This window comes from Gopherus evgoodei, chromosome 23 (genome assembly GCF_007399415.2).
Source record: "Gopherus evgoodei ecotype Sinaloan lineage chromosome 23, rGopEvg1_v1.p, whole genome shotgun sequence".
Classification (NCBI taxonomy): Eukaryota; Metazoa; Chordata; order Testudines; family Testudinidae; genus Gopherus; species Gopherus evgoodei.
Window position 1 is genome coordinate 9306801 of NC_044344.1, and position 27439 is coordinate 9334239.

Here is a 27439-nt window from a genome sequence, read left to right on the forward strand (position 1 = left end):
CCAAGCCCTTGAGGGACCTCGAACCCATAGAGTGTGAGAACACGGAACGTCCACCTTAGCCTGGCTGGAAGGTAGAGATGGCTGCCAAGTGTACCCTCAGCGATAACACCGCCAGGTCCTGCCGCTGAAGGCCAGAGGCAGGCCAAATAGAGAGGATCGAGACCTCAGTAGGAGCAAGATCGAGCGTATCGCACCTGTAGAAGAAACGCTTCCACTCAGCCAGGTACGTTGACCAGGTGGAAGGCTTCCTGCCACCCCGGCTCAGTTATGCAGCAGCCACACCATGAGGCGAAGAGGCTGCAGGTCTGGGTGACGAAGCCTGTCGTGGCCCTGAGTGATGAGGTCTGGGTGGGGTGGCAGGGTAATTGGGTTGGTTATTGACAGGTCGAGCAACGTGTTGTATCAGTGCTGCCTGGACCACGCTGGAGTGATCATGATGATGTGCGCTCTGCCCCTGCGGAGTTTGAGCAGGACCTAATGAACCAGCGGGAACAGTGGGAAGGCATAAAGGAGTTGGCCTTTCCACGGCATCAGGAATGCGTCCAAGATCGATCTCGAGGAGAGACCTTGGAAGGAGCAGAACATCTGGCATTTTCTGCTCTCGCGGTGAGAGAACAGGTCTATGTGAGGAAAAATCTCCACTTCTGGAAAACAGAATGCCTCACATGGGGCAGAGTGACCATTCGTAAGACAGGAAAGACCTGCTGAGTCAAAGCGCCAAGGCGTTCCGAACGCCTGGAAGAAAGGACGCCACCAGCTCCATCGATTGGGCCATGCAAAAGTCCCAGAGATGGATGGCCTCCTGACAAAAGGGGGAGGACCATGTCCCTCCCTGGTTATTTATGAAGCACATGGCCGTTGTGTTGGCTGTAAACACTGAGATACCATGGCCTTGCAGCTGCTGCTGGAACCCCTGGCATGCCAGACGGACTACTCTCATTTTTGGGGCATTGATGTGGAATGCCAGCTCCCGAGAAGACCAAAGGCCTTAAGCTCGGAGGTGACCATGAGCACTTGAGCAGAGAGATGACGCGTCTGTCGTCAGGGGCAGTGAGGGCTGGGGCGGATGGAACCGCATCCCTGCCCACACCAGGGAGGGAGATAGCCACCACTCTAGGGAGCCTAAGGTGCTCGAGGGAACGGTGACTACCATGACCATTGGCTCCCTGTCTGGGCGGTATGCCGAGGTGAGCCGGACTTGGAGAGGACGGAGGTGGAGCTTGGCGTGTTTGGTTACAAACTTGCGGGCAGCCATGGACCCAGGAGACTGAGACAAGTGAGAGCCGAGGTCGTTGGGAAAGTCTGCAGACCTCGGATGATTGTTGCCATCGCCTAAAACCGCGGCTGTGGTAAGCAGGCTCCGGCTAGATCGGAGACCAGGATAGCCCCTAGGAAGTCCAACCTCTGCGTGGGAACCAGAGTGGATTGCTCTATAGTAATCATCAGGCCTAGACCTGTGAATAAGACCGTGACGACGACCACGTGCTGAGTGGTTTGTGTCTCGGAGTCTCCTTGGATAAGCGAATTGTCCAGATATGGAAAAACGCATATCTGACATCAGCGATGGTCGGCGACTATGGCCATACACTTGGACAATACCCGTGGGGCTGTAGAAAGGCCAAACAGCAGGACCGTAAACCAGAAGTACTGACGGTTGGCTAGAAAGCGGAGGTATCTCCTGTGCGGAGGGAAGATGGCGATGTGAAAGTACGCGTCCTTCATATCGAGCGCGGCATAGCAGTCCCCAGGAGGCAAGGATGGGATAATGGTTCCCAGGGATACCATGCGGAACTCCAACTTTATCCTAAACTGATTGAGACCGCGCAGGACTAGGAAGGTCTGAGACCTCCGTTCGAGTGGGGGACTAGGGCATAACGGGAGTAAAACCCCTTGCCCCTTTCGTCCGTCGGCATCTGCACCTCTTGTACAAGGAAATGCTCGTGAGAGGGGTCCCTGAAGGGGGACAGGGTTGGAACAAATTAGAGGTGGTATCCATGCTCCACCGTGCGCAGGACCCAGCGATATGAAATTAACTGGGGCCATGCCAGGAGAAAGCGGAATTGGGATCCCGGCCTGTGACTGGTACACCGCCCTCAGGCGCACCTTGGAAGGTTCATCTTTGGTCCCAGTGGTAATTGCGAGGGACCCTGACCTTGGCTTTTTAGGGGTCCTGACGTTTGTCTGCGACCACCTTGGCCTCGCTGTTTGCCAAAGTCCTGTCTCTGGCTAGGCACAGAGTATGGCCTGCGTTTGGTCGCTGGCATATGCATGCTGAGAGAGTGCATTAGAACCTGTTGTCCATCAGGCTTCGCAGTCTGGGGCTCTTTGCCGCGAAGAGGCCTTTGCCAACAAAGGGTAAGTCCTGAATGGCATACTGCAGCTCCGGCCGGAGGTTTGAAACCTGAAGCCATGAGATGCACCTCATGGCAACGCCCAAGGCCAGAGTCCTGGCTGCTGAGTCTGCTGAGTCCAACAAGGCCTAGAGGGACACTCTGGGTACCTTTTTCCCCATCCTCCAAGATGGCAGAGAACTCTTGGCGGGAGTTTTGAGGGAGAAACTCCATAAACTAAACTACCATCACCCAGGTGCTATAATTATAGCAGCTAAGCAAGGCTTGTTGCTTTGCCACCCAGAGCTGCAGGGCCTCTGCAGAGTACACCTGGCGGCCAAGTAGGTTCATTCGCTGAGCCTCCTTCGATTTCGGGGCTGGCGCCTGCTGGCCATGCCATTCCCTCTCCTTAATGGACTGAACGACTAGTGAGCAGAGAGGAGGATGGACAGACGAGTAGTCGTAACCCTTTAGAGGGCACCATACCGGGTCCTCTACCTCCGGACCCTCCTCCACCTCAGGTTGTCGGAGGGTGTATCAGAATCATGGTCCTGAGCATAAGATCTGCGCACGTGGGATGACACGGATGCGTGTCTGGATGGCCATGGAGGTACTAAAAAAAAAGGCATGGGCAGAGTCTCTGACTCTATCGGACCTTGCCCAACTCGGCACCGGGGACCGGTACCGGGAGGCGTACCGGTACCTGGAACGAGATCCAGACCTGCAACCAGAACGGTGCCGGGAGGTCAACCGAGATCTCAAGGCTCGAGGTCGGGAGAGGCGACAGGAGTCACGGTACCTGTCGCGGTGCCGGGAGGCGGAACGGTGCCGACAGTAGCGGGTCGGTGAACAGGATACCGACCGTTTCAGCGAGTGCGACCAGTACCGAGGAGGAAAACAGCACCGGGACTGCAAGTGGTGTCGGGTGTGCCGACGGGACCTGGAGCGTCTGTGGGACCGTGACCAAGAACGGTGCCGCTCTGCTGTGCCGACAGAGGACGGTCATATGAAGGGAGGCTTGGCAAGAGACTGTATTACCTGCACCGGCGGTGCCGGGGTCAGGCAGCACCGACTCTGTCATGGCAATGAGATCCCTCGCCGTTGGTAATGTCTCTGGCGTGGAGGGAACAGCAGGCTCGACCACAGTGCATACTGAGGAGCTGTCAGGCACCGGATTCGACGGCCCTCGTGGTACCGGGATCGACGGTACCGAGGTCGTCAGAGCCTCGGTAGGTGTCAGTGCCGGGCGATCCAACTTAGACGAGCTCTCTGGCTGCGGTGCAGTTGGCACGGAAGCAGCAGGAGCAGTAAGCTCAACCACGGCGCGTGCCAGGGAGCCGTCAGGCACCGGACTCAACGGCCCTTGTGGGACCGGGATCATCGGTGCCTCAGCAGGTGTTGGTGCCGAGCGATCCAACTTAGATGAGCTCTCTGGCTGCGGTGCAGTTGGCACGGAAGCAGCAGGAGCAGTAAGCTCAACCACGGCGCGTGCCGGGGAGCCGTCAGGCACAGGATTCGACGGCCCTTGTGGGACCAGGATCGACGGTGCCGACGTCGTCGGTGCCTCAGCAGGTGCCGGTGCCGGGCGATCCGACTTAGACGAGCTCTCTGGCTGCGGTGCCATTGGCATGGAAGCAGCAGGAGCAGTAAGTTCAACCCCGGCGTGTGCCGGGGAGCCGTCAGGCATCGGATTCGACGACCCTTGTGGGACTGGAATCGACGGTGCCGACGTCGTTGGTGCCTCAGCAGGTGTCGGTGCCGGACGATCCGACTTAGACGAGCTCTCTGGCTGCGATGCAGGTGGCACAGAAGCAGCAGGAGCAGGGGGCTCAACCACGGCGCGTGCCGGGGAGCCATCAGGCACCAGCAGGAATTGTAGGCTCTCTCGACCTCGGAGGGAGGGAGCGGTGCCGAGTCGACTTCGATGCCGGCGATGACCGGTGCCGAAAGGCCTTAGCAGTACCGGCGGGGTCCGCAGTGAAAGAGAGCCAAAAACACCAAGAGCAAGTGACTAAGTAGCTTTCTGAATACGGATGTCAACACCACAACCTTGGTTTATATATTACCAGCCTATCCAAAGGCAACAAGCTGCTGAGGCTTTATGCAAGCTAATGTTTCCTTCTCAGAGCAAGCAGAACAAAATATGACTGTCATAAACAGATGGTTACGGGTTAATGTCTCTTTTACCTGCAAAGGGTTAAGAAGCTCAGTGAACCTGGCTGATATCTGACCAGAGGACCAATGGGGGGACAAGATACTTTCAGATCTTTGTGGAGGGAAGTCTTTGTTTGTGCTGTTTGTTTTGTTCGTTGTTTGCTCTTGGGGCTAAGAGGGACAAGACGTGCACCCCAGGTTTCCCCAATCTTTCTGAAACAGTCTCTCATGTTCAAAATAGTAAGTATTAGCTAGAAAAGGTGGATTAGTCTTATATTTGTTTTATTAACTTGTGAATGTGTATTTTGCTGGAAGTATTTTTACCTCTGTTTGCTGTAACTTGAATTTCAGGCTAAGGGGGGGGAAGTCCCTCTAGTCTATATGAGCTGAATACCCTGTAAACATTTTCCATCCTAACTTTATAGAGACAATTTTTACTTTTTTCTTTCTTTAATTAAAAGCTTTCTTTTTTAAGAACCTGATTGATTTTTTCCCCTTGTTTAAGACCCAAGGGGATTGGGTCTGAACTCACCAGGGATTGGTGGGGGGAAAGGAGGGGGGAAGGTTAATTCCTCTCTGTTTTAAGATCCAAGGAGTTTGGATCAGTGTAGTCTCTCAGGGTAGCCCAGGGAGGGGAAAGTCTGGGAGGGAGAAATATGGGGGGATGGTTTATTTCTCCTTGTTTTAAGACCCAAGGGGTTTGGGTCTTGGGTTTCCCAGGGAAGATTTTTGGGGGAACAGAAAGTGTGCCAAACACTATATTTTGGCTGGTGGCGGCACTATCAGATCTAAGCTAGGAATTAAGCTTAGAAGAGTACATGCAGGTCCCCACTTTTTGGACGCTAAAGTTCAAAGTGGGAAAAATAGCTTGACAAAAATCCCACACCATTCATTAGAGTGTTTTGAAATTAAAGGTGAAGCAAAGTCACCTTTATATCTCTTGGGAAAACTGAAGTTGTAGCGTCTAGACTGGTAGTCTACTGACAAATTCTAGGCTCTGATTCAATCCTACCACAAAAGGGAGAAAAACAGTGTTGGAAAGGGAATATAAAACAGAACATAGTTTACCAACCACTTTTCTACAGAATTCTAATGTATATTCAGATACTTGTATGGTTTTTATTTTGCTCATTTACTGGCCCAGCAGCCACTGGAACACTAGTAGTTTTAATCATCTCCTGATCATTCAGATGATATGTTATTTTCAACCACCACCAAGATATTTTGAATATTGATAAAAATCCAGCTGTTTAAAATTAAAATGCATTTTCTTAGATTTATTACAATTATTATTACTGGCTTGCTATTATAAGGTTACTCATGAATGAAGATCTACTGGAATTTCCCCTTTCCAGAAAAAGAGAGCACTGAAGCATTTCCTGGAAGAAAAAAACACCCTCCAAAGGAATTAAAGAAATTACACTAACTCTGCAAACCAAAAGGAGAAAACAAACAAAAACAAAACAAAATAACAAAAAACCCAGTAGATCAAATTCTGAGTCTACCAACCTAATTTTCTCCTACCGTTTTTATAATTTTGAGCTGCACAAAAAGCTTTGAAGAAGAAACTATAAAGGCAGAATACACTTAGTAGTATAGTGTTATCTTCAACCTAGGAACTTAAGGAAAAAAGCTTTGTATTCATTATAATGTTAACACTGAACTGTCTTGATAAAAAGTATAAAAAGATTATTTTCCTTTGAGCTGTCAAATGGAAATCGTTCTATTGTTAAATATACTCCAAGGTCCAGTGTCCCTACTGGGAGCCCATTTCTCTTTCTTATTAAGTTTAAGTTTGCAACCACAAATTGCAACACCACAAAAATGTATTCAATTTCTTGGCCATCTACCACTACCTCTTATCTCTTTTAGAATCAAGCCAATAAGGAAATGTCTTACAAAGGTAGGATTGTAAAGCAGATGGAAATCTGCAGGTTTTCACAAAAACAGACATATACAAAACAGAAACAGGAAAATAAACTGTCATATGGTGAGGTTATAATCTGTATTAGCCTTAGGCAACCAAAATTCATTCCACAGATACAAAGTTATCTATATTCTAACAAAACCTTTGCTTCACAAGAAATGTTTTGGTTCCCATGGTGTAACTATGTGTCACTGCTAATGACTAATAGCAGGAATTCCGGCAAGTTACTCGTTAATTGCAAATGTAGCAAGCATCAGTAGTCAGACCTAAATTAAAAAGGTGATAATGCAGCTTTTAAAAAGGGATAAGCGAAGTGTCAAGCCCCACACTGAATCAGATCAACACATTGTACCTCTGTAAAAGAGAAGATTGTACAATTTGTTTTTAACTGATCACATTTAATGGTTACATTTTACATCCATCTCCAAAAGGCAAAAAAACTTTTCAAAGTTTTAAAGAGCAATATATAAAGAAAAATCTACAAACCTTTTTTTCAAGTATAAGAATATAATAATCTGAATGATAAGCGAATAATCTGTTTCCTTAGTAATGAGGCCTTAATCCTGCAAGGAGATGCCTTAGTGGTCTGACTAAAAAAAAAAAAAAATCATCCTATTTACTGAAGAAAACAGGACTCTGAATGGGTGAAGTGGTGTGCCTGTATGCAAGTTAATTGTAAAATCAAGGCATTTATAGTGAAAAACACTGCCAGCAGGGAGTTACGCTTCTGACCTGGTTTAAACTGCAACTTTCTTCCGCTGAAACTATTGCTGACACCCCTTGTCAGCAATCAGTAGTTCTTCTTGTTTCAGTCTTTGAGAAAGAATTTTAGAACAAGATTTCGATATTTGAATGCTTGTTCTTAATAATGGAGTTCAGCAACATTAACTCCTAACTGATGCAGGTTTTGAGTGAAATTTCTCGCTTTTTGGAAAATGCATTTTGAATTCCTATTTCTAAATGTAAGAGTGTTTTGACAAACATTTTATATATAGGGGAAATGATTTCAAAAGCATGTAAACATTCTATCTGTTAAAAATACTAATTTCCTTATAAACAATTCTCCAATGGAGTAGTTTCTGTATTTTATATAGTTATCAAAATTAAATGTTTAACTATGTTTACAGAAATGGCCATGATAGTTTATTTTTGTCCATTCTTGCAGTTGAACTGTGTCCAGTAGACAGAACCAAAACTTTAAAATCACTTAATCTTTCATACATAGTATTTCAATAAATCCATTCACAGGTAATTAAAGAAACAAAGTTCTGCCAGACCAAGTTTCAATTTCACTTTTATTTGTCTATTATTATAGGTAGAGCTGGTAGTACAGCCCATAGTTAAAGTTTCCTGATATTTCCCCTTTATAAGATCCTGTTTTCAGTTGCTTTTAACTTTGCCATACTTAAGCTGCTTGGGCTGAAATTTTCCCTGCCAGGGGTCTGCCTCAGGCTCATGTTTTTGGACAGTTTCAGCAAAAGTGTTTCAGCAGAGGTTTTTTTAAAAAACAAGCTTCATGAAAAATAGGATGGTTTACCTATGTTAAATTCTCAGAAACTTTTAGTTGAGAAGCTTTAGTCAGTGCCTCCATGCTTTGCAGCTGGGAACTGAAATTTGGCAATGGGGTTACTTTGTGTCAGGGACTTGCCTTTTTCACTTTCTATGAAAATCCACCCAAATTTGGTCATATTTATAAGTCTTTGAAAAAAACTGTTAGAACTATATACTTGAAAACTCAGCAGATTCTGTCCTCATTCAGATTGTTGTAGCCTCTCACAACTCTGACACGCAACTGGATTATGCAGGTGTCATCTCCATAGGACAACTGTGCATACTCCAGCTCAGGTCTACCAAAGCTCTGCCAGACCATCTCTGCAAATGCTGGAGGCTAACATACTAGTTCTATCAGTTCCGAACGGTGAACCAGCATCACTGGGAGCTGAGGGTGGCTGTGCAAATGTAAACAAACGGTCTGATGGCCTGCCAGTAGATTACCCTGATGGGCCACATGCGGCCCGCAGGTTGTCCAGCGATTTAAAGGATTTCAAACCTGCTGATGAACCATGTGGGCGTCAATATGATGCCACAAGATTAAATTTCTTTTTTTCAAGTTTGTTTTTCTAAAAACTAGGAAATTATACAACAAAACTGTTAAAATATTACAGTTGCAAAGTCAAGCAATCAAACATTAGGAAATGCCAGTATTTAAGGTTTCCTTGCAACCTTCGCTGGACCCTCTTGGGCATATAAGTTATGATACAGTGTTTAATTAACCTCTCCCAAAAAGTTTCTGTGTGGTACTAGGGAAGTCACTTAAGCAATATTTTTCAAGGTGGTCACTAACAATGTGTTCCTCAATTTCTGGCTGCCCAACTTGAGACCCTGGGGTCTAATTTACAGGAGTGCTGAGCACTCACAACTACAACTGAAGTCAACAGGAGATTTCTTTGAACATATAATGTTAGTACTCTGAAAAAATCAGGTCTCAAATTGGACATCCAAAATTAGTGGACACTTCTGTCCTAATTCATTTATCCCCATTTTACAGCTGAGGATACATACTATCTTGCCTCACAGGTGGTTCTGAAAATAATTAAAGTTTGTGAAGCGCTCAGTTACTATAATGATGAGAGACTCAGAAAACCCTATTAGGAAATTAAGTGCAGTATTTGGATAATGTACAGTTAATATGGTCTAGGGCCACATATTGCACAATGAAGAGAAAACAAATTTTTAAATAGCTACTTCTTCAGTGAGTACTGTCCATCCTTGCACTGAATGAGACCAGGATCCTGTGGAAAAAATAGTATGTGATCATGTAATTAAAGATGGTATCATAACTCATATGCCCAAGGGGAGGTATATGAAGAATGGACAAAACTCCCCTAATTTTGGAATTTGCTACCTTTTGAACACTTGAGTTTGCAACCTTAATGTTCCTTTAATATACATTTGTGTGGGCAAGCATAAAAAAGATGATCTTTCTTATGGACAATGTATAGCACACAAGTATAGCATACATTTGTCTATAGGGTAGAAAGCAAGTTTAAAAAGTAACTTGATAACAACACATGTATATTAAAAAATATTAAATATATTTGGCAATTAAACAGTTAAATGTTAAATCCATTAATATTAAAATATAAACTTCTGGCTATCGATGTCTAGTGTGTAATCATTGTGATGTTTTAAACAAAGAATGAATACAGAACATATCTCGACAACACATTTATTCAAAAACATTATAATTCACACTGGTTGGATATGATACACTATAAACTGTCTAGAAATAATTTTATAACCTCCAATGGTTCTTAAATTATCTTACCCAGGCGTTTAAATATTGAAATGCATCAAATATTGATGTCTGACAGTCTTGGTAAACCCTTAACCTCAATTACTGTAGTACTCTAACCAGTACCCTTTTTAATTTGCAGATAAAAACTGTGTTAAAATGGAGTTAAGCTTGAGAGTATCAGTAATTTAGGGTAAAACACATTACTGACATGTTGTATTTATCCCAAAACCAAAAATTAAGTTGAGATTACACTTCTGAAAAAAAAGCAAAACAAGTTGAGGTGAGAAATGCACAGTTCAGGCTCCTAAAACAACTTAACTCTGCCCTGTAGTACTGCAGTAACAACATTATTATGATTAACGCATTTCAGTGTCTGTGATGTCAGATCAGATTAATTTGATTCTTAAGGCATATTAGCCTGGCGGGATTTTTTGCATATCCCCCTTTATGAAATCATTACAGGGCAGAGTTAAGGCTATTTGAGTGGCTTAACTGTGCATTTCTTATGTAATGTATTTTGATTTTTTTTTTCAGTTTAACCTTAACTCTGAATTTCCTCAGCTAATAATGGTTCTGCGATAATTATATCATCTCTTTCTTCCTCTTACCCTTAAATCACTGACACAAACACTCAACTTTCACTCCCTCTTAATATAATTTTTGCCTGGGAATTTCTATAATTTTAAAGAATTTTATTAAGGCTATACATTAATCTCAGTTAATGCCTGCAATTAACTGAAAATAACATTAACGCACATGTGGAGTGCCTAATGTAAAATCCACCCTCCCTTGCAAACAAGGGCTCATGCAGCTGAAGGGAGCTTACCTAGCTCAGTAAAAGGAGCTTAATCACTGTTTAACACTGTGATTAAAACTGTGATTAATTTTTTTTAATCTTGTGCTTAACTGTGATTACTTTTTATCTCAAGATTAATCATGATTAATTTTTTATTTGCTTGACAGCCCTCAATTTCATACATGAGCACTAAACAAGAAATGCAAAGAGAATGCTACCATGTGATATTTCTAACTGAAGCTATGTACTATCAAACTTAAATCATATTTAAAAAAAATTATGGTCAAATTAACCAATACATCAAAGCAGCCAAAGACACCAGCCATTTAAGTTGGGTTTACAAATGTTTTTCTTTGCCAAAACAGCACAAAGCAACCAAAGCATATTGGCAAATCTAATCCGCAACATTTCTTCAAACATAACCAATGCACAAGATTTAAATTAATATTTACAGTATGGAAAGTTTGACATTTCTGTATTAGTCTATTGTTAAGATGATTCAGTACAAAGAAATGTCCAATCCAGATGCAAAGTTTTTAAGAATCCAGCTTTTAATTTATTTTTTGCTCTAATTAAAGGATTTACTTGTGAATTCTCATAATATTCATTCTTTGAAAAGAGAGTGCTGAAATTTTGGGGAAGATATATTGTATTTTTCACAGAAAACAGAGATTGAATCCTTGTTTGAAGTGCAGAACAAAATTCAATTTTAACTATGCAGTAACGACCAGGTCAGCATCTTAATAACTACATAACCTTTGAGCTCCAAAATTAATATTAGTGGCACACATACAGGAATGGAGATTGTAAACCTGGATCTTGCAATGAACAATTAATCTGTTCTTCTGCATATTTCTCATTGTTTTACTTAAAAATCTCTAAAATACAAATGTGGTAACTGTTACATTGATATAATTGTATATATGGAGAACTTTTTGTGCATCACTAAATGTTGTATACTAAGACTTGCTTATAATTATTGTTTGTAACTATCTTGAAGAACTTCAGTTACTGCATAAGGTGAGTAACCTTCTCTTCTTCTTCAAGAGATGTCCCTGTGAGTGCTCCACTTCAGGTGACTGTAAAGCAGTGCCTTTTAAGATGGTTGAGGCTTCGGAGTAGAAAATAAAGTAGCGGAAAGTATCGCTCAGCCAAGTTGAGTATCTGTTTTAGGGCCTTGCGTGATGGTGTAAAGTTTGGCAAAAGTGTGTTCAGATGCCCAGGTAACAACCTTGCAAATGTCTGTCAATGGGACATTGTTTAGTAATGCTGTGGAAGTGGAGATGGACCTTGTAGAATGCGCTCTGATGGCTGTTGGAGGCTGAACGACCCTTAGATGATAGCATAGTAGAATACAGCCACATATCCATTTAGAGAATGTGTGGATATGGGCACTCCCTTGGATCGTTCTGCTATGGATACAAAGAGTTTAGAAGTAGCCTGAAATGGTTTTGTTCTGTCCTGATAAAATGCGAAGCTCTTCTAATATCCAGCATGTGCATGGTCGCCTCAAACAAGTTCGCATGTGGCTTGGGGAAGAAAGTTGGGAGCTGCAGTGGTTTGCTAATGTGGAAGGATGAGTGCCACTTGGAAAAGAATTTGGGACAGGTGCCACTGTAACTTTGTCCTTAAGAAAGATGGTATACGGGGGTTCAGACATAAGTGCCCCATCTCCCCTACACGTCTCGTAGATGTGATGGCAATGAGAAAGGATACTTTCATGGACAGGTGTAAGAAGGAGCAAGTTGCCAAGGTTCAAATGGTTGACAAATTAGGAGAGTGAACACAAGATTTAAGTCTCAAGGAATAGTAGGTGGCCTCACTTCTGGATAGAGGGCTTGGATGCCTTTTAGGAATCATTTGGTGACAGGGTGAGCGAAGATGGCGGTGTCATCAGTCTTTTGATGGAAGGCAGTGATTGCCACTAGGTGGACCTTCAGTGAGCTGACAGAAAGGCCCAACTACTCTGAGTTATAGGAGATAGTCTTGTATCATTGGGAGAAGAGCAAAAGCAGTGTATGCTTGTTTTGTGGTGCACCATATCGTGAATCTCTTCCTCTTGTCTATATAAATGGAGCATGTGATAGCTTCCTACTGATTCCTATGCCGCCATGTGGCCCAGAAGTTGTAGGTATTCATGGGCCGTGGTTCATGGGCTGCTGCACACTGTGGCCATGATTGTTTGTATGAAGTCAAATCTGTCCCATGGGAGGGATGCCTTCGTTGTCATGGAGTCAAGATAGGCGCTGATGAATACCAGCTGTTGGGTAGGTTTTATTGTTGATTTCCTTGTGCTTATTTATAGGCTGAGGCTATGGAAGCAGTTTACTGGCATTTGCGGAGAGTGAATGGCTTCGAATTGAGTATGAGCCTTGAGGAGACAATCGTCCAGGTAAGGGAATATAATAACTCCTTGCTTCCTCAGATGAACCGTTGCCACTGCAAGGATCTTGGAAAAGATAAGAGGTGCTGTTGACATGCTGAAGGGTAGCACCTTGTATTGACAGTGGTCTGTGCCTAACGTAAATCTGAGAAACCGCCTGTGAGTGGAGTATATCATCACATGAAAATAAGCATCTTGGAGGTCAAGGATTGAAAACCAGTTCCCCTGTTCCAGCGTTGGTATGATAGTTATTAGAGTGACCGTTGCATCTTTTCGAACTTGTTTAGTCACCTGAGGTTGAGGATGGGTAACCACCACCCCGCTTTTCTTCTGTTTTAAAAAGTAGTGGGAGTAAAACCGCTTTTCCTGTGTTGTTCGGGGACCAACACCACTGCACCCAATTGGAGGAGATGTTCTACTTCTTGGCACAACAAAGTTTGTGAGAGGGGTCCCTGAAGACGGACAGGGCGGGAGCGTTGACTACGACTGTGGCAGTGGATCTGGCTGCAGAGTCGGCAGCATCTAGTCAAGCTTGCAGCATCATGTAGGCGATGGTATGGCCTTCGGAGACTAATAATTTGAACTGTCTCTTTGCTTCTGGAATGTCAACAAAATTGTTAAACTTAGCGTAGTTTTTGTGGTCATACTTAGCCAGTAGAGCCAAATAATTGGACACTCTGAGTTGGAGTGCAGAGGAAGCATAGACTTTTCGTCCAAAGGGGTCTAACCTCTTGCTTTCCTTGTCCAAAGGAGTGGATCTGAAATGTTGTTGCTTGCCCTTTTGGTTGGCTGCCTCTACCACCAGCAAATTAGGAGCTCGATGTGTAAATAAGAATTCGGATCCCTTAGGGGAGATGTAGTATTTTCAATCAGCCCTTTTACAGGTAAGTGGAATTGTGGCTGGTGTTTGCAAAGCTGTTTTTGCCAGGTTCATGATAGCAGCGTTGATGAGCAATGTTATCTTAGAGGAGGAGGAAGTATGTAAGATGTCGGTTAACTAATTCTGAGTTTCTGACACCTCCTCAAGGGCAATCTTAAGTTCATCGGCCACTCTTTTAAACAGGTCCTGAAACTGGGAAAAATCCCCCCCTATTGTCAGTGGTGGAGACATTATAGCCTCATCAGGACAAAGGGAGGAATTCATGGGTGGCAAGGTGTCTGGGGCAGTATCTACTGCCTGCTCTGCCACAGGGTCTTCCTGTATGTCCTCCTCCATTCTATGTGAGGGTGGAGGTGGGGATTCTGATGCTTCCCTATGAAGACTAGGGTGTCTGCTTTGGCGTTGGCGTCTTCTATATGACCCCCAAGTCTCCAATAAGGCCACTGGCCTGGATAGGACATGGGAGGTCCCAGCCATGGGTGTCCATACCAGGGAGGGATGTTATGGTCATAGGATGATCGAGACCTGGGTGACGAAGTGGTCATGGGTGTTCTGATCGTGGAAGAGTGGCGAGGGGAGAATATCTCTTCAGCGTAATCGTTCTCATCACTGGAAAATCACAATGGAATTGGAGACAGATGCTGATGTGGAACCAATAGTCTCGGGGAAACATCAGTACCAAAGAGAAGAGACTTGTGGAGTGGATGAGACAAACAAATCCCTATGGTGCAGGAAAAGACACAGCACTGATGGTGTGAGTGCTGTGGGAAGCGGTGTTATTTGCGCCGTCGGTGCAGAGGGCTGCATGGGTGCTGATGTCACTGGTGCTGGCACTGTGGTTCCAGAGGTCTTCAGAAGTGGTGCCAAGGCAAAAGCAGTCACCGGTGCCGTCTCCATCAGAGGCACTGGTAGTGCCGTGGTGGAGGCCGGCAACTTCGAGACATTCACCTCAGTACTGGGGCGGTGGGTGCCAGCAGCGGCCGTCTTATGGAGCAGGTTAGATAAACACCTGCCGGGGATGGTCTAGATAATACTTAGTCCTGCCTTGAGTTCAAGGGACTGGACTAAATGACTTCTCAAGGTCCCCTCCAGTCCCATGAGTCTATGATTCTATGATTTTTAAATGTATTAAAATTTTAGAATCACTTCAAGTTTAGAGGGAAGAAAGCTGTTTTACCACTTTCCAAGCTTTAGAAAAAAGTTATATTTGAACTGATGCAGATAATGTTGAGCTGGAGGTATGTATGCAGATCCCACTGAGTGCCTGGGAAAAGATTTTTCATAATTTCACTGCTTTCTTATTAATCTAAAGAAGACTCTTAAAGGCCCTGCATAAAACTGTGTCTCTGCCTACATCTTTGTGCTTATTTCCTCCTACTATCCTTCTCACTGCCTACAGTATGCACCTCCTTCCTAACCAGCCACTTTACATTCTTTGCCCACTGCAATTGTCACGCCATCTTCCATGCTTTTCCTTACACCTGGAACTGCCTCTTGTTCCCTTTGCATCAAATGGCCTCCCTTTCCTCCTCTTAATCCTTCCTCAATCACACTTTAACTGCAAAATATGCAGAACTCAAACAACCTTAAAACTGTGTATTACCTGTCTGAACTAGTAATTTAATTTAGATGATGAGTTCTTTGGGGGCATGGACAATGCCTTTTCTTGTGTCTGTACAGTTCCAAAACACACTATTCACAAACAACTTTTAAAAAAAGGTAAATAAACGTATCAAGGCAAAATGGACAACAGCAGTGCATGACATAAAATAAACTATATTCATTTTTCCACCATACCGCAGTAGCATATTCTGATCATGTAACATCTCTGTTGAGTACACATGCTGAGTCACTGCTCATCTTGCACATCCTCTTGAGAAAACTATACAAATCAACACATTTTAAATAACCCAGTTTGGCAATGCAGATATTTAGGTCATTAAACAGCAATTGAGACAATGAAAAAGTAGTATTTTATGAGCCACTAAAGCACTTCTACAACGGAAACATTTTAAGCCATCCTTCCCTCTCCTTTTTTCCCCCATCATAAAAGAAAAAGTTATAATAGCTATGCACAACATTTCTATTCTGAAAATGTGCAGTTCGTTCATATTCCTTACCCTGCCATGCCTAAGCACTCTTTGTACTTATGATAAACTGATAACACTGCCTTACAACTATGCTGGATAGTTTAGTTGCTTCTCCCACAACTAAGTGAAATGATAAGAAAGGAAGATAATCACCTACACTTGACTTTTCCAACTGTATTTTCTTCATTACCTTCACATTCTTTTGAGCACAATTGTTAATGCCATCAGTCTGGTAACAAACTAGAAAGCAATGACTGCTGGAGCTACCATAACATAACATTACTCTAAAGATTATCCAGAGATGCTGCCCAGGCCAGGTGTGCAACATCCATTCCTACCACTGCAGACAGAGACTGGAAAACATGACTCCCTTGAGGACATGGGAAAATACAATCCATCAGGAGAGGGATTCTTGAACTTAGTGATGCATAATCACGTATGTATTGTAATTGCTATTTACCAAGACTGCAGATATGTTAAATGCAATCACATATATGCAGGAGGCCACGAGCCCCAGAAGCCTTGAGGGGAGTGTGACAAAGTTCCTCCTCTACCATGGTGGGTCCTGCGCTTATTGGCAGATTTGCCCACCTCACAGATTCACCCCGTGGGTTGGGAAACAGCCTAGAGACCTTCCCCTCTGGTAGAAGCCACAGTCCAGGTCAATTCCTCCTGTGTTTGATCAGGAGTTCGAAGGTTTGGGAGGAACCTGGGCCCACCCTCTACTCCAGGTTCCATCCCAGGGCCCTGTGGACTGCAGCTGTCTAAAGTGCCTCCTGGTACAGTTGCGCAACAATACTTCCCCATGACCTCCTCCCAACACCTTCTTTGTCCTCACCATCAGACCTTCATCCTGATGTCTGATAACGCTTGCACCTCTCAGTCCTCCAGCAGTATGCCTACTCACTCTCAGCTTCTTGCACGCCTCTTGCTCCCAGTTCCTTGCTTGCACGCACGCACTTCCTCTCCTCTGGCTCTCTGGCTGTCTTTGGCCTAACTGGAGTGAGCCCTTTTACAGCATCAGAGGGTCAGGTGCTTAACAGCCTCACCTGACTCTTAGGAGGTTAATTGGGGTCAGGTGTTCTCATTAGCCTGGAGCAGCCCCTGCTCTGGTCACTCAGAGAACAGAAAACTGCTTATCCAGTGGCCAGTATATCTCCCTTCTACTACTCTGTTGTTCCCAACTGGCCTGGCTCTATCACAGGAGACATGGATTCAAAAGCCAACCAGATAGATGAACCTCTAATTCCAGCCCAAATGGCACAAAGGCTGACTCTGGATACTCTTAAATCCGAGCTTGTAGACTGGAGGCAGGACAGTTTAGAGGTAATCCTACTCTCCTAGAACCTGAAGATACTAAGTAAGAACTCAGGGTAAAGAGTAAAGCACTGGTCACTGTTTCCCAAACTGGAATCGAGACAACATATGGGATCCAAGGAAACATAAATTTGCACTTACATCTAGGATTAGATCAAAGAATCCAAAACGCAATCACCCCTTCTTCCAATACTCTGGTCCATGCGATATAACAGGCACCCTTCTCCTACCTACTTAAAGCTTCAGGTGTGTTCATCCACTGGGGACATTTTATTGCGACAAACTGCACATTATTTTAATCTTGATTTTTTTTTTAATGCAGGACTACAATGAGGAAAATTGGCTTTATAACAGAGAATGGAATGGACAAGGAACAGCTTGGAATCAGGCAGTGACACAGACTACAGCTAGGGTGACCAGATAGCAAGTGTGAAATATTGGGACAGGGGTGGGGGGTAATAGGAGCCCATATTAAAAAAAAGCTCCGAAATATCGGTACTGTCCCTATAAAATCAGGACATCTGGTCACTCTAACTACAGCTAGCATGGAATCATTCAATAGCACAGACCTACCTATTCTAAAGATTAACTATTGAAACTAAATTACTTATTTGTCCCCTGAAACCACACACAATCTACAAACTATAAAAACAGAAAAGAGTAGTACGCAGTGATGGTTCAGCAAAATGCAACCTATGGTAGCAGGAACAGAAGTGAGGGTGGCAGCGGGACAGTCCTTTATATAAAATATTCTTGCACCAAATGTGGGTTCACATGAACAAATGTGCAGAGTATCAGAGGACACTGCTTTGTCGATGCTTTTGAGGATGTGGCACATCCCAAACCCATCTGAAAAGGGGGGGAACTACAGGGCCAATTCTCAGTGGTAAAACCTACATTAGGAAGGTGTAACTTTATAGAGGGTCAACCTGCATCAAATTTATCTGCATCAAAGAAAAAAGTGATAACATTGCTCACATAAAAAGTTAACTATTTTATGACATTTTAATACTTTATAAATAAAGCCTGACAAAATGGGTATTCACCCACGAAAGCTTATGCTCCAATACGTCTGTTAGTCTATAAGATGCCAAAGGACTCTTTGTCACTTTATATTGACATTGTGCAGCTATTTTTTTCATTTCATACAGACAGCACTATGTGCTGTCACCATCATATCACACACTAAATAAGTATTAGAGAAGCCACTAAACTGAGTACTGTTATCAAGCTTCAAGACAAAACTGATTTCATTATTTTGAAATGGTCCCACAAGCTTTCTGTGTTAATCTGAGATAATCTTTGCATCTCTGCAGTAAGATTATATATATTTGGTCTTTAATGCAGAAAGCATTGACAGATATAAGTCTTCCCATCAATACATTCTTTCAGAATAATATCTAATATAATTTGAAAATGCAGGGTATCTACTGTGCAGGTCCCTTGTCCTGACATTTTCTGATCAATTATTGCATAACCACCTGCAGCATAACCAAAGCAGCAATAAACTTGCAAGATCTCTTAATAATTGGCTGCAATTATTTTAAAGATGATTTATGCTTGATTTACTCTTACACAGCATGTGAAATCATTATAATCTTAGAATCTACTTATCTGACCTAACAGCACTTGGAACAAGAGGCACCCTATTTCAGCAATAACTCTCTGATTAAATAACCTGTTATAATTAAACCTATTATTTGACTGTAAAAGGCATCTGCCAAGAGCGTGGATGCATATATGTCATCATAGGGAAACAAAGTTAATCTAAAGTAACAGCTTTATAAATATTAATGAATTTTAAACCATAAATCAGTATCCTTTAGATTGTTAATATAGATGTTAAAAGTTTTCATAGTGTGTTTCAAGTTAAAAATGTCTAGTTAATATTTAAATAAAGTTTGAGGAATGTTGTATATACCAACAAGGAACAATGATTTTTGATCAGTGCAAATAAGGAAATCAACTGGTCTAAGTGAATTCTAAGGTCATAATTATTGTTCTAGTAGTACTCTGTCTAAAACATCATATCAATTTAAATAGTAAGCTATGATCTGTAACTTTTATTTCCCCAAACAAAACCACAACTCTCATAAACCAATTGAAATTAAGTCCACTGAATCCTTTAGCATCAACAAATTTAGCATACCCCTTTAGCATACTGCATTGACGACAGTGGAATAACTATGAAGAAATCAGGCCCACAGCTTCGTCCAAGTTCTTCAAAACCTTGCTCATGCAAGTAATCCTTACTCATGCAAGTAGTTGCACTGAGGTCAGAGGAACTGATAATGTCAGTAAGGATTACTCTCATGAGTACTGTTTTGCAGCATTAGGGCCTTAGCATGCTCAGTGTACAGCCTGTGATAGGGCAGTGATATGGCTCATCTTGTTGCTCCATTAAAACTAATAGGCCCAGTTTCAGAAATCTTGGCCCAAGCTCTGCCTCTTGTTTAACACATATGCCTCTTATTTTATCCTAATGAAATTAATATTTACAAATGAAGAATTTGTATATGTGCATAGACAATTTTGATGTAAATATGTTTCCTGCTGAATTAACAGGACTAATGTCTGCAGCACCATCCAAACAAGTCACATTATGTGCAATAGAACTCATGCTATGAAATGGTGTAACATTTACCTGAACAGACTGCCACCTACTTTATAACATCAAAGATGCTATAGCTTGACAAAATAAATTTAAATGAAAATATTTCACCTCAGTTTATGTTCTGAAAGCAATGGAACAGATGACCAAGTCAGCCTTAAAATTACAATTCCATGGCCGGTAAAGATTTAAGAGTGGGATATCAGATCTTTTGCAAACTCATTTATGATTCTCTGCCAATCTTGTTTTTTCTTAGGGAACGTTATACTTATTTTTCTTGAAAGGGAAGGGGACAAGAAAATGCAATATGTGCAAATACTGCAGCACTTAAATCCTTTTGTAGTGAATTTAGCATTTGTGAAGGCACAAGAGTAATAGACATGAAGACCAACATCTTTTACGTATTCATAGAACAGCCACTGCATACCATAGGTAGCAGCACTGCAAATTGCCAAACAGCATACCTTACTTGACATAGAAGGAACACTTCTACCAATAAGAGAGAGCTTCAAGAAAGGGGCCAGTTAGTACCAACTGCAGTGGTATTTCTGTGAGGCTGAAATTCTCCATTAGAATCTAGATGAAGATTATCAATTCAGTTCCAATACAGCAGGCCATTAAATAGCTATCAAATGGAAATCACTTTCGGTCACAGTCAAACTTTTTTAATTATCTGGTTCACAGTGGCAGAAAGGTAAATTCTCCAAAGTGAAAACAGATATTCCAAATGTCACAGAAACTTTCCTTTCATTGGAGCACTGTTCAGGAGGAAGACAAACCAATGTGTGCAAGCCCATAGACACAACCTGACCTATAACTAAAAATACCCTATCTATTTCCTAGAGCCCTCCCTTCCTCCTTAACAAATGAAATCATTGGGAAGCTTGAAACTGAAATCTATCTCCTGATCCAAACAGCTTTTCTTGCAACACATAAAACACTTTGTGATTGACAGGGCTTTTGTGTGCATCAACTTGTTTTTTTTTTAAAAAGCACTGAAGTATTTGCTTTAAAGAATTACATACTACATGCTGTACATTTGCAAAGAGAGCAGTACCGATAAAGTCTGGGTCAACTATTTTTAACAAAATTCCCTCAAGAAACACTAATAGCAGTCCCTAGCTGCATAGCTGAACATTTATCTAGCATTTAATTCTTAATAAAAAAAACTTTGTTTTTAAGGAGCAATTGAAGATTTGTTTGTATATTTTCTTTAATAAAAATTGTTTTCCTTTCTGCTATCTCAATAACATCTGGCCCAACAGCTAGCCAAATAATTGTATTTAGTTTAATTCCCTTTCAATTAAAAAAAATCTTAACTGCAGCCAGCTCCTCATCTGCAATTTGCAGCACTAATATCCACCAGCCATTTTGTTTTCAGCATGTAACACTAGCAACCAGCTGTCTCCCCCCAGCCTCTCTATTAGCATATCAGATAATTTAGAAAAATCAGCTCAGAAGCAGACTGTACCAGTCATGGCTGATTTTTATCATGGGGAATATATCTGTACATATGCCGCTGCTACCTGATTTTTCCGTTTTTTTTTCTGGTTCTGCTTTACCAGCCTTGACTCAGCAAGATTTCTTATGTTTTCTTTTTAAATCTTCACCACTAATATACCTACAATATTTTCACATATTCACTGTAGCCTCTCAACTGCAATAGAACAAAGGTTGAACTACTGTGGTTTCAAACAGAAGAATGCACTCAGTACATAGTTTCAGAGTATAGCTAACCTTTTCAATATTTTAAATTAAAAGGGAAGAAGGCATACATTTGGTTAAGTAATTATAACTGTATTTCACTAGAGCAGCTATCCATGAATAATAAATATGTAAAGGCGAGCATGCATTATTCTCCTTTCTGGAGGGTGTCCCTAATAAGCATTAGACAGAAAACAATTCTCCACCTGTTTTGACTGCAACACCCTGCTGTTTGAATGCCAATTATGTTTTCTCATAGAAAGTGTCCCTAAGTCCAACATGACATGCTTCTACAGTTAAATTAAGATACTTTTGAGGCTGGTGGCCAATGCTTTTTTCAAGTAATCTTCTGTCCTCAATGTAAAGCTCTTCACCATGTCATATTTCCAAAATCTGAAGAAGCTGTGATTCTCTTTATTTTCATTAAACAAAATGTAAACTTTTCCTCTTAAGGGAGATTTAAAAACCTTTACCTTTGTTTTAAACATATCTGTAAGAAGAAATCATTTATCTAGTATAATCAGCCACCGTAAAGTATGTTAGCATCAATGCTTAATTTATAAGGAAAGAGACGCCGGGGCTCAAACTATTTTTTTACTTTCATAGCTGACGCACGAAGCCCAGAGGTGCCTGGGCTATTAACTGCCAAACCCAGACATGCCATAGCTCAGCCCTGGCACAAAGTAAGCACCGGTTAGAATGTTGTGGTAAGTTGCAGTTACGCATTAACAAGCAAATTACAGATCACTTATCGGTTACAGAATAACGACTGGCTGGAAGAAATAACAATCCAAAGGAAATATCTAACAGCCGCCATTAATGTAACAAAAATATTCACTTCAGAATGTTTCTACTCTTATCATTTCTCCACGCTGATGTGGGAGCACATAGGTTGAATGAGTCTCACTAGTGCTGTACCTTGTAAAAAAGCCAGTCAGATTCCTTTGTTTCATCTGCAAAGCTCCGTCAGAGTTATGTAACATTCCAGAGACATGAAGAGGTAGAATATGGTATAGTAGATCCCTTTTGTACTCCCTAGAGTATATACTGAAGCATTCTGTTACTCTTTTTTGGCATCTATAGGTCTTATACATTGTTCTGAATTTCATGTCAGTTATGAGAGAGTGGCATCTGTGAAGAGCAATACGAGGTGATTTAGGCATAAGAGGAAAATGGGGATGTGCACCTTCTTCCCAGAAAATGTTACAAAACATATCAAGTATGAAGTACACAGTACTATTACATCAAGACTGATGTTCCTTGTGCCTTGAGCTACGTTTTTCTGGTATAATAAAGAGGGGGTGGGGATTGTGCATGTACTATAAAAGCACAAAACAGAAGAGTGCATTAATAAACAAATGAAACAAACAGAAAAATGGAAGTAAAATGTTAAAATGCCTGAAAATAAAATAAACAAACATAATTTTATCCCTTAAAATACAGTATTTCAACTGCCTGGTTAGATACTATTTTCTCACCCAACAAAAACAGAATTTTCATTACAAAGTCATATCATAATTGAATTTCTAAAAACATACAAGCACAAACATGCCCAAAGAGCTAAGCAATAACAACACAGATGTCTGTGTACTTTATTTACATGCTTAGCTTTTTCTATTTGTTGAAGTGTACAAGCATGGTATTCTCCCTTAATTTGAAGACAAGGGGCTCCCTAATTTTAAACACTAACATGTCCTCTTGCCCTCTATCCTCCCTCCCCCATGATAATGCACCACTGCTGAAAATGTTACTCTGTGAATGATTTTTCTGAGGGGAGCGGGAGGGGGAACTACACTATTAATGTATTTCAGCCCAAACTGTCAAATGCACACCCAGCTGTGGCTGGTGAATCCAGCCCCTTCTCTACACTCTAAAATCAGCAGCATCCCATGACCAAACCTTGTGAATCAGCAGTATGTTAACACATGTATTTCAGACATCAAAAACTAAAGAGAAATCTAGATATATTTTTAAAAACTGAAAAGTGATAAATCTCCAGCAACATAACAATAATGAGATTATAATGTATAATATAAGATCTACTCTGATCAGATTGTATTGAAACTACAATTTTTGTTGCAATTATGTTTTTCTCATTAACATTATTCTGATTGACTTAACTGTCTATGCTTTTATACAGGCTTAAAAATAAGAAAGATATAAATGAAGATCATAATGTAAGAGACATTTTTTTTTAAATGTTCGCATTTGTGTCCTTGGTTTCTTTATGACTCTTGTCCCAATTCCTTATCCTCTCCCTCATTGTGTGCAATATGGCCGATTGTTACAAACATTTGACTTTTTAAAAAAGGTAATAATTTAAAGTCTAGTTATTTGCAATGCGAACTTAACAGTGTTTTACAGTCATCAATAAAAGATGAAGTGTCAACTCCAGTGTTCATTCCTCTGATTTTTGAAGTCAGCTCAGAATCCTCTACTAAAGCTCTATAATATCATAAAACAATAACAAAAAGAGAAACTGGGAGAAGTTGTGACAGTTAAAAAAAGAAAAAACATACATTTGCTTACAAATTATTCAGATTACACATCCTTAGTATTAAAATAAAACTAAATGTTTCTTTAAAAATGTTATAAATATTTTAACATAAACATGGAGGCACATGGACACACACACATATATATACTGTATATATACTGTATATTTTTAAATCTCCACACACAATCTGTATGTATCCATACATTACATATCACTATACAAATGCCTACAAATGCATTCTGAAACATACAGGAAAACATAATACATCCTGATTTCCATCCACTCCCTTAATCTTGCTAACATAATCTCCTCTCCCACTCAATGTTACAAACTCACCTCTGGATCATGTTGAAGATTATTTTTTTCTAAACCCAGAACACACTGCACCATTTTGTCTGTCTTCTGGACAGCAAGAAACAGGCAGAACAACAGCGAAGGAGTGTACTGGAGTCAGCAGAGTCAGTGCCTGCCTCATACTGCAGTCTGTATATTGAATGCAATGAAGCCCACAGGTGCCTACGTAAAACACTTCAGCTGCAGAGAGCAACTTAATGCTTCCTCAGCAGCATGTCTGTGCTCTACTTTCACTTTTCATTAACCTATGGCCTGCTCAAAATGTTCATGCAAGAATCTTGACTTAGGGACAACTTTCATATTAAGCAGCTTAATATAAACTCCAATTGCTTAAATCCAAGTACATTAGGAAGGCTAGACTCAAATGGAAAATGAGAATTTCAAACAGAATAAATCCTACCATGCAAATAATTCTATGGCATATTAACATTATTCTCTCTCACTTTGCTGGTCTTAATTACTAGCATTTAAAAAAAACAAATTTTAAACAGTTTTTCCATATTTAATATTTTTAATATTTCATATATATACACACACACACGTGCAGTATAAGTAATAATCTGAATCAGGTGACTGAACAGTTATTTGGTACTTTTGCATGTTCTCTATACTAAAGTTCCCTATAGAGCAAGCCATCTGCCTAGGAGAGAAGGCACCACTGTTTGCAATATGCAGACATTCTAATTAGTGAAGGAAAAAACAGGAATTTGGCATACATGACAGCAGCCAATTATAAACAAACCTAAATCCACCCATTTATCATACCTTTAGCAAAGGAAGGTCACTCAAGCTGTTAGCAGAGAATCAAGGAGGTTCTTTTGCTGTTTTTTTTTAAATTGCAGGAGAAAGTTAACTTACAAATTAATCTAAATATTGTCAGCTCAGTAACTGCCACACTTAGTGCCTCTTGCCACCTTTTAAGAAGTCCCATATTGTTTCTTTTCCGCTAGACTACTACTACTTCTCATCTATTCACTAAAATATACTCATTAGTAACTTACTGTAATTAACTTGTCTTATGGATATATTTCAACAATTAAAGTCCTGCTAGGAAAATAAATTAAGTAGAATTCTGATTTTTTCAATACAAAGTTCTAGTGTGGCTGAGATAAAGGTAACACAATTCATTTTGCATGCAGATGTATGTACAGGACCACATTACATCTCAAAAAATGTAAAATCTGACACCTGCTATAGCTAAGAAAAATAGTATTTCTATCTTACGGACTTACCCCAAAATTTAATACGACTTGGGCTGAATAGAGGAAATCCTGGATAAGACAGTATTATTGTTTATCATCATTTACAATATTCAGAAGTGTGCAGGTAGGTGACTTAGTGTTCAGTTAAAAAGAATAAGGTCTCTGTCCCTAAAAGCTTATAATTTATATTTCCAACAAGACACAATGAACAAGAAAAGCAAACAGTGGCAAATGAATGAATGCAGGGAGAATAAACATTACCAGAAAAAAAAGTCATTTGTCCCCACTTAGGTATATTTGTGATCATTTATTATTTCTATTATGGCAGCATGAAGAAGCCCCAACTGAGATCAGAGCCTCTTTGTGCTCGGCACTGTACATAGTAAGAAAAAATACCTTATTCAAAGAGATCATAGTCTAGGCCCCAATCTTTCAAGAAAAAATACCACTGGTACATGTTACATATACAAGCGTTTTGCACGCATGTGTGTGTTTGTGTAAGTGGTTTATGTATATGCTTACACAATTTTTTTTCCAAACATAATTACATGCTTTATTTATAAAATAAGTCTTATTGGGGTGCTTTGTTTGTTTGTTTTTTTGTGGAGGGAGAAGATGGAATGAAATGAAGAATGGAGGATCTAGAGTGAAAAATTATATTAACATGTATATAGCACTTTTTATTCATGAATCTGAAAGCATTTTACAAATGTGTTATCCCCAAAACACACACAGACACACTCCCACAGATGAGGAAACTAAGGCAGCAGAAGCTAATTTTTCAAACAAGCACTTCTGTGCTTTCTCCAACGCTGCCCCACATTTTTGTGAGGCTCTTCTCATAAACATCAGGAAAGCTACCTCATGGTCCTTCTCTCAATCCATTCTCAAAACTCTCCTGTGCTGTGATGCCTACAAAAAACTTGACAATCATTAGGCTGGCATATGCACAGACCACTGCCTGTCAAGCTCACAAATGCTGTCTCATTGTTTATTTGTACTCCCCAACCTGTCTCTCTCCATCTGTTGTCTCTTGCCCTACAATTAGACTGTAAGCTCCTTGGGGGAAGAGACTGTACTTTTTGTTCTGTTTGTACCGTGCCAAGCACAGTGGGCTTCCAGTCTACAACTAGGGCTCATAAGCACTATGGTAACACAAATAACAATAAATAATGACTTCCAACATCAGACAGGGGAAAAGCCACGGAAATGAGAACAGACGTTAGGTCCCTTCATGCCCAACCCAGTACTCAATCCATTAGATTGCAATTTACCTTGATACGAGAGTTTAACCTGCAATAGAAAATGTAGTTATTTATTTCACAATAGCTCCCTTACCAAAAAAAATTAAAAAAATACTGAAGAACCAAATTAGTGCCTATGCTGGGTCACTGGTATATTGGGATGACACATATAGATACCTCACACACAGAATACAAGATTGCCACAATTTAAAGCACTATCAAATAACTTCGGGGGACTACAAACGTACAAGATGGCATTAGGTAGTGGCCACAGGGAAGGAGATAGCTCAGACAAAAATATTTTGCACTCATGTAGCAATATTAATCTTCAAAATATTTCATAAATGTTTGTTAATTAATCCTCAAAACATCTCTGTGACGATAGCTATCTGTCCTGAGTGGTTTAGACACAACAAATCCTGAATCATGGCAGGGGACAGACACTAAATGACTCTTGCGCTCCCTTCTAAACCTCTGATTCTGTATTTCCATGATGGGAAGTATTATCCTAATTTCATAGCACAGGAAACTGAGGCACAAAAAGATTAAGGGACTTGCCCAAAACCACAGGAGGAGTCAGTGTCAGATTCTTCCATTTTGGTTCACAATATTTGTAAGAAATTTCTCACAGGAACTGACCACATCTTTTCAA

The 27439-nt window shown here is 41.1% G+C and overlaps 1 protein-coding gene across 8 annotated transcripts in view; it reads right to left on the minus strand.

Annotated features, from left to right (window-relative positions):
• The window catches only part of TANC2 (tetratricopeptide repeat, ankyrin repeat and coiled-coil containing 2), a 617479-nt gene that overhangs the window by 345887 nt on the left and 244153 nt on the right, over positions 1 to 27439 (minus strand). The window lies entirely within an intron of this gene.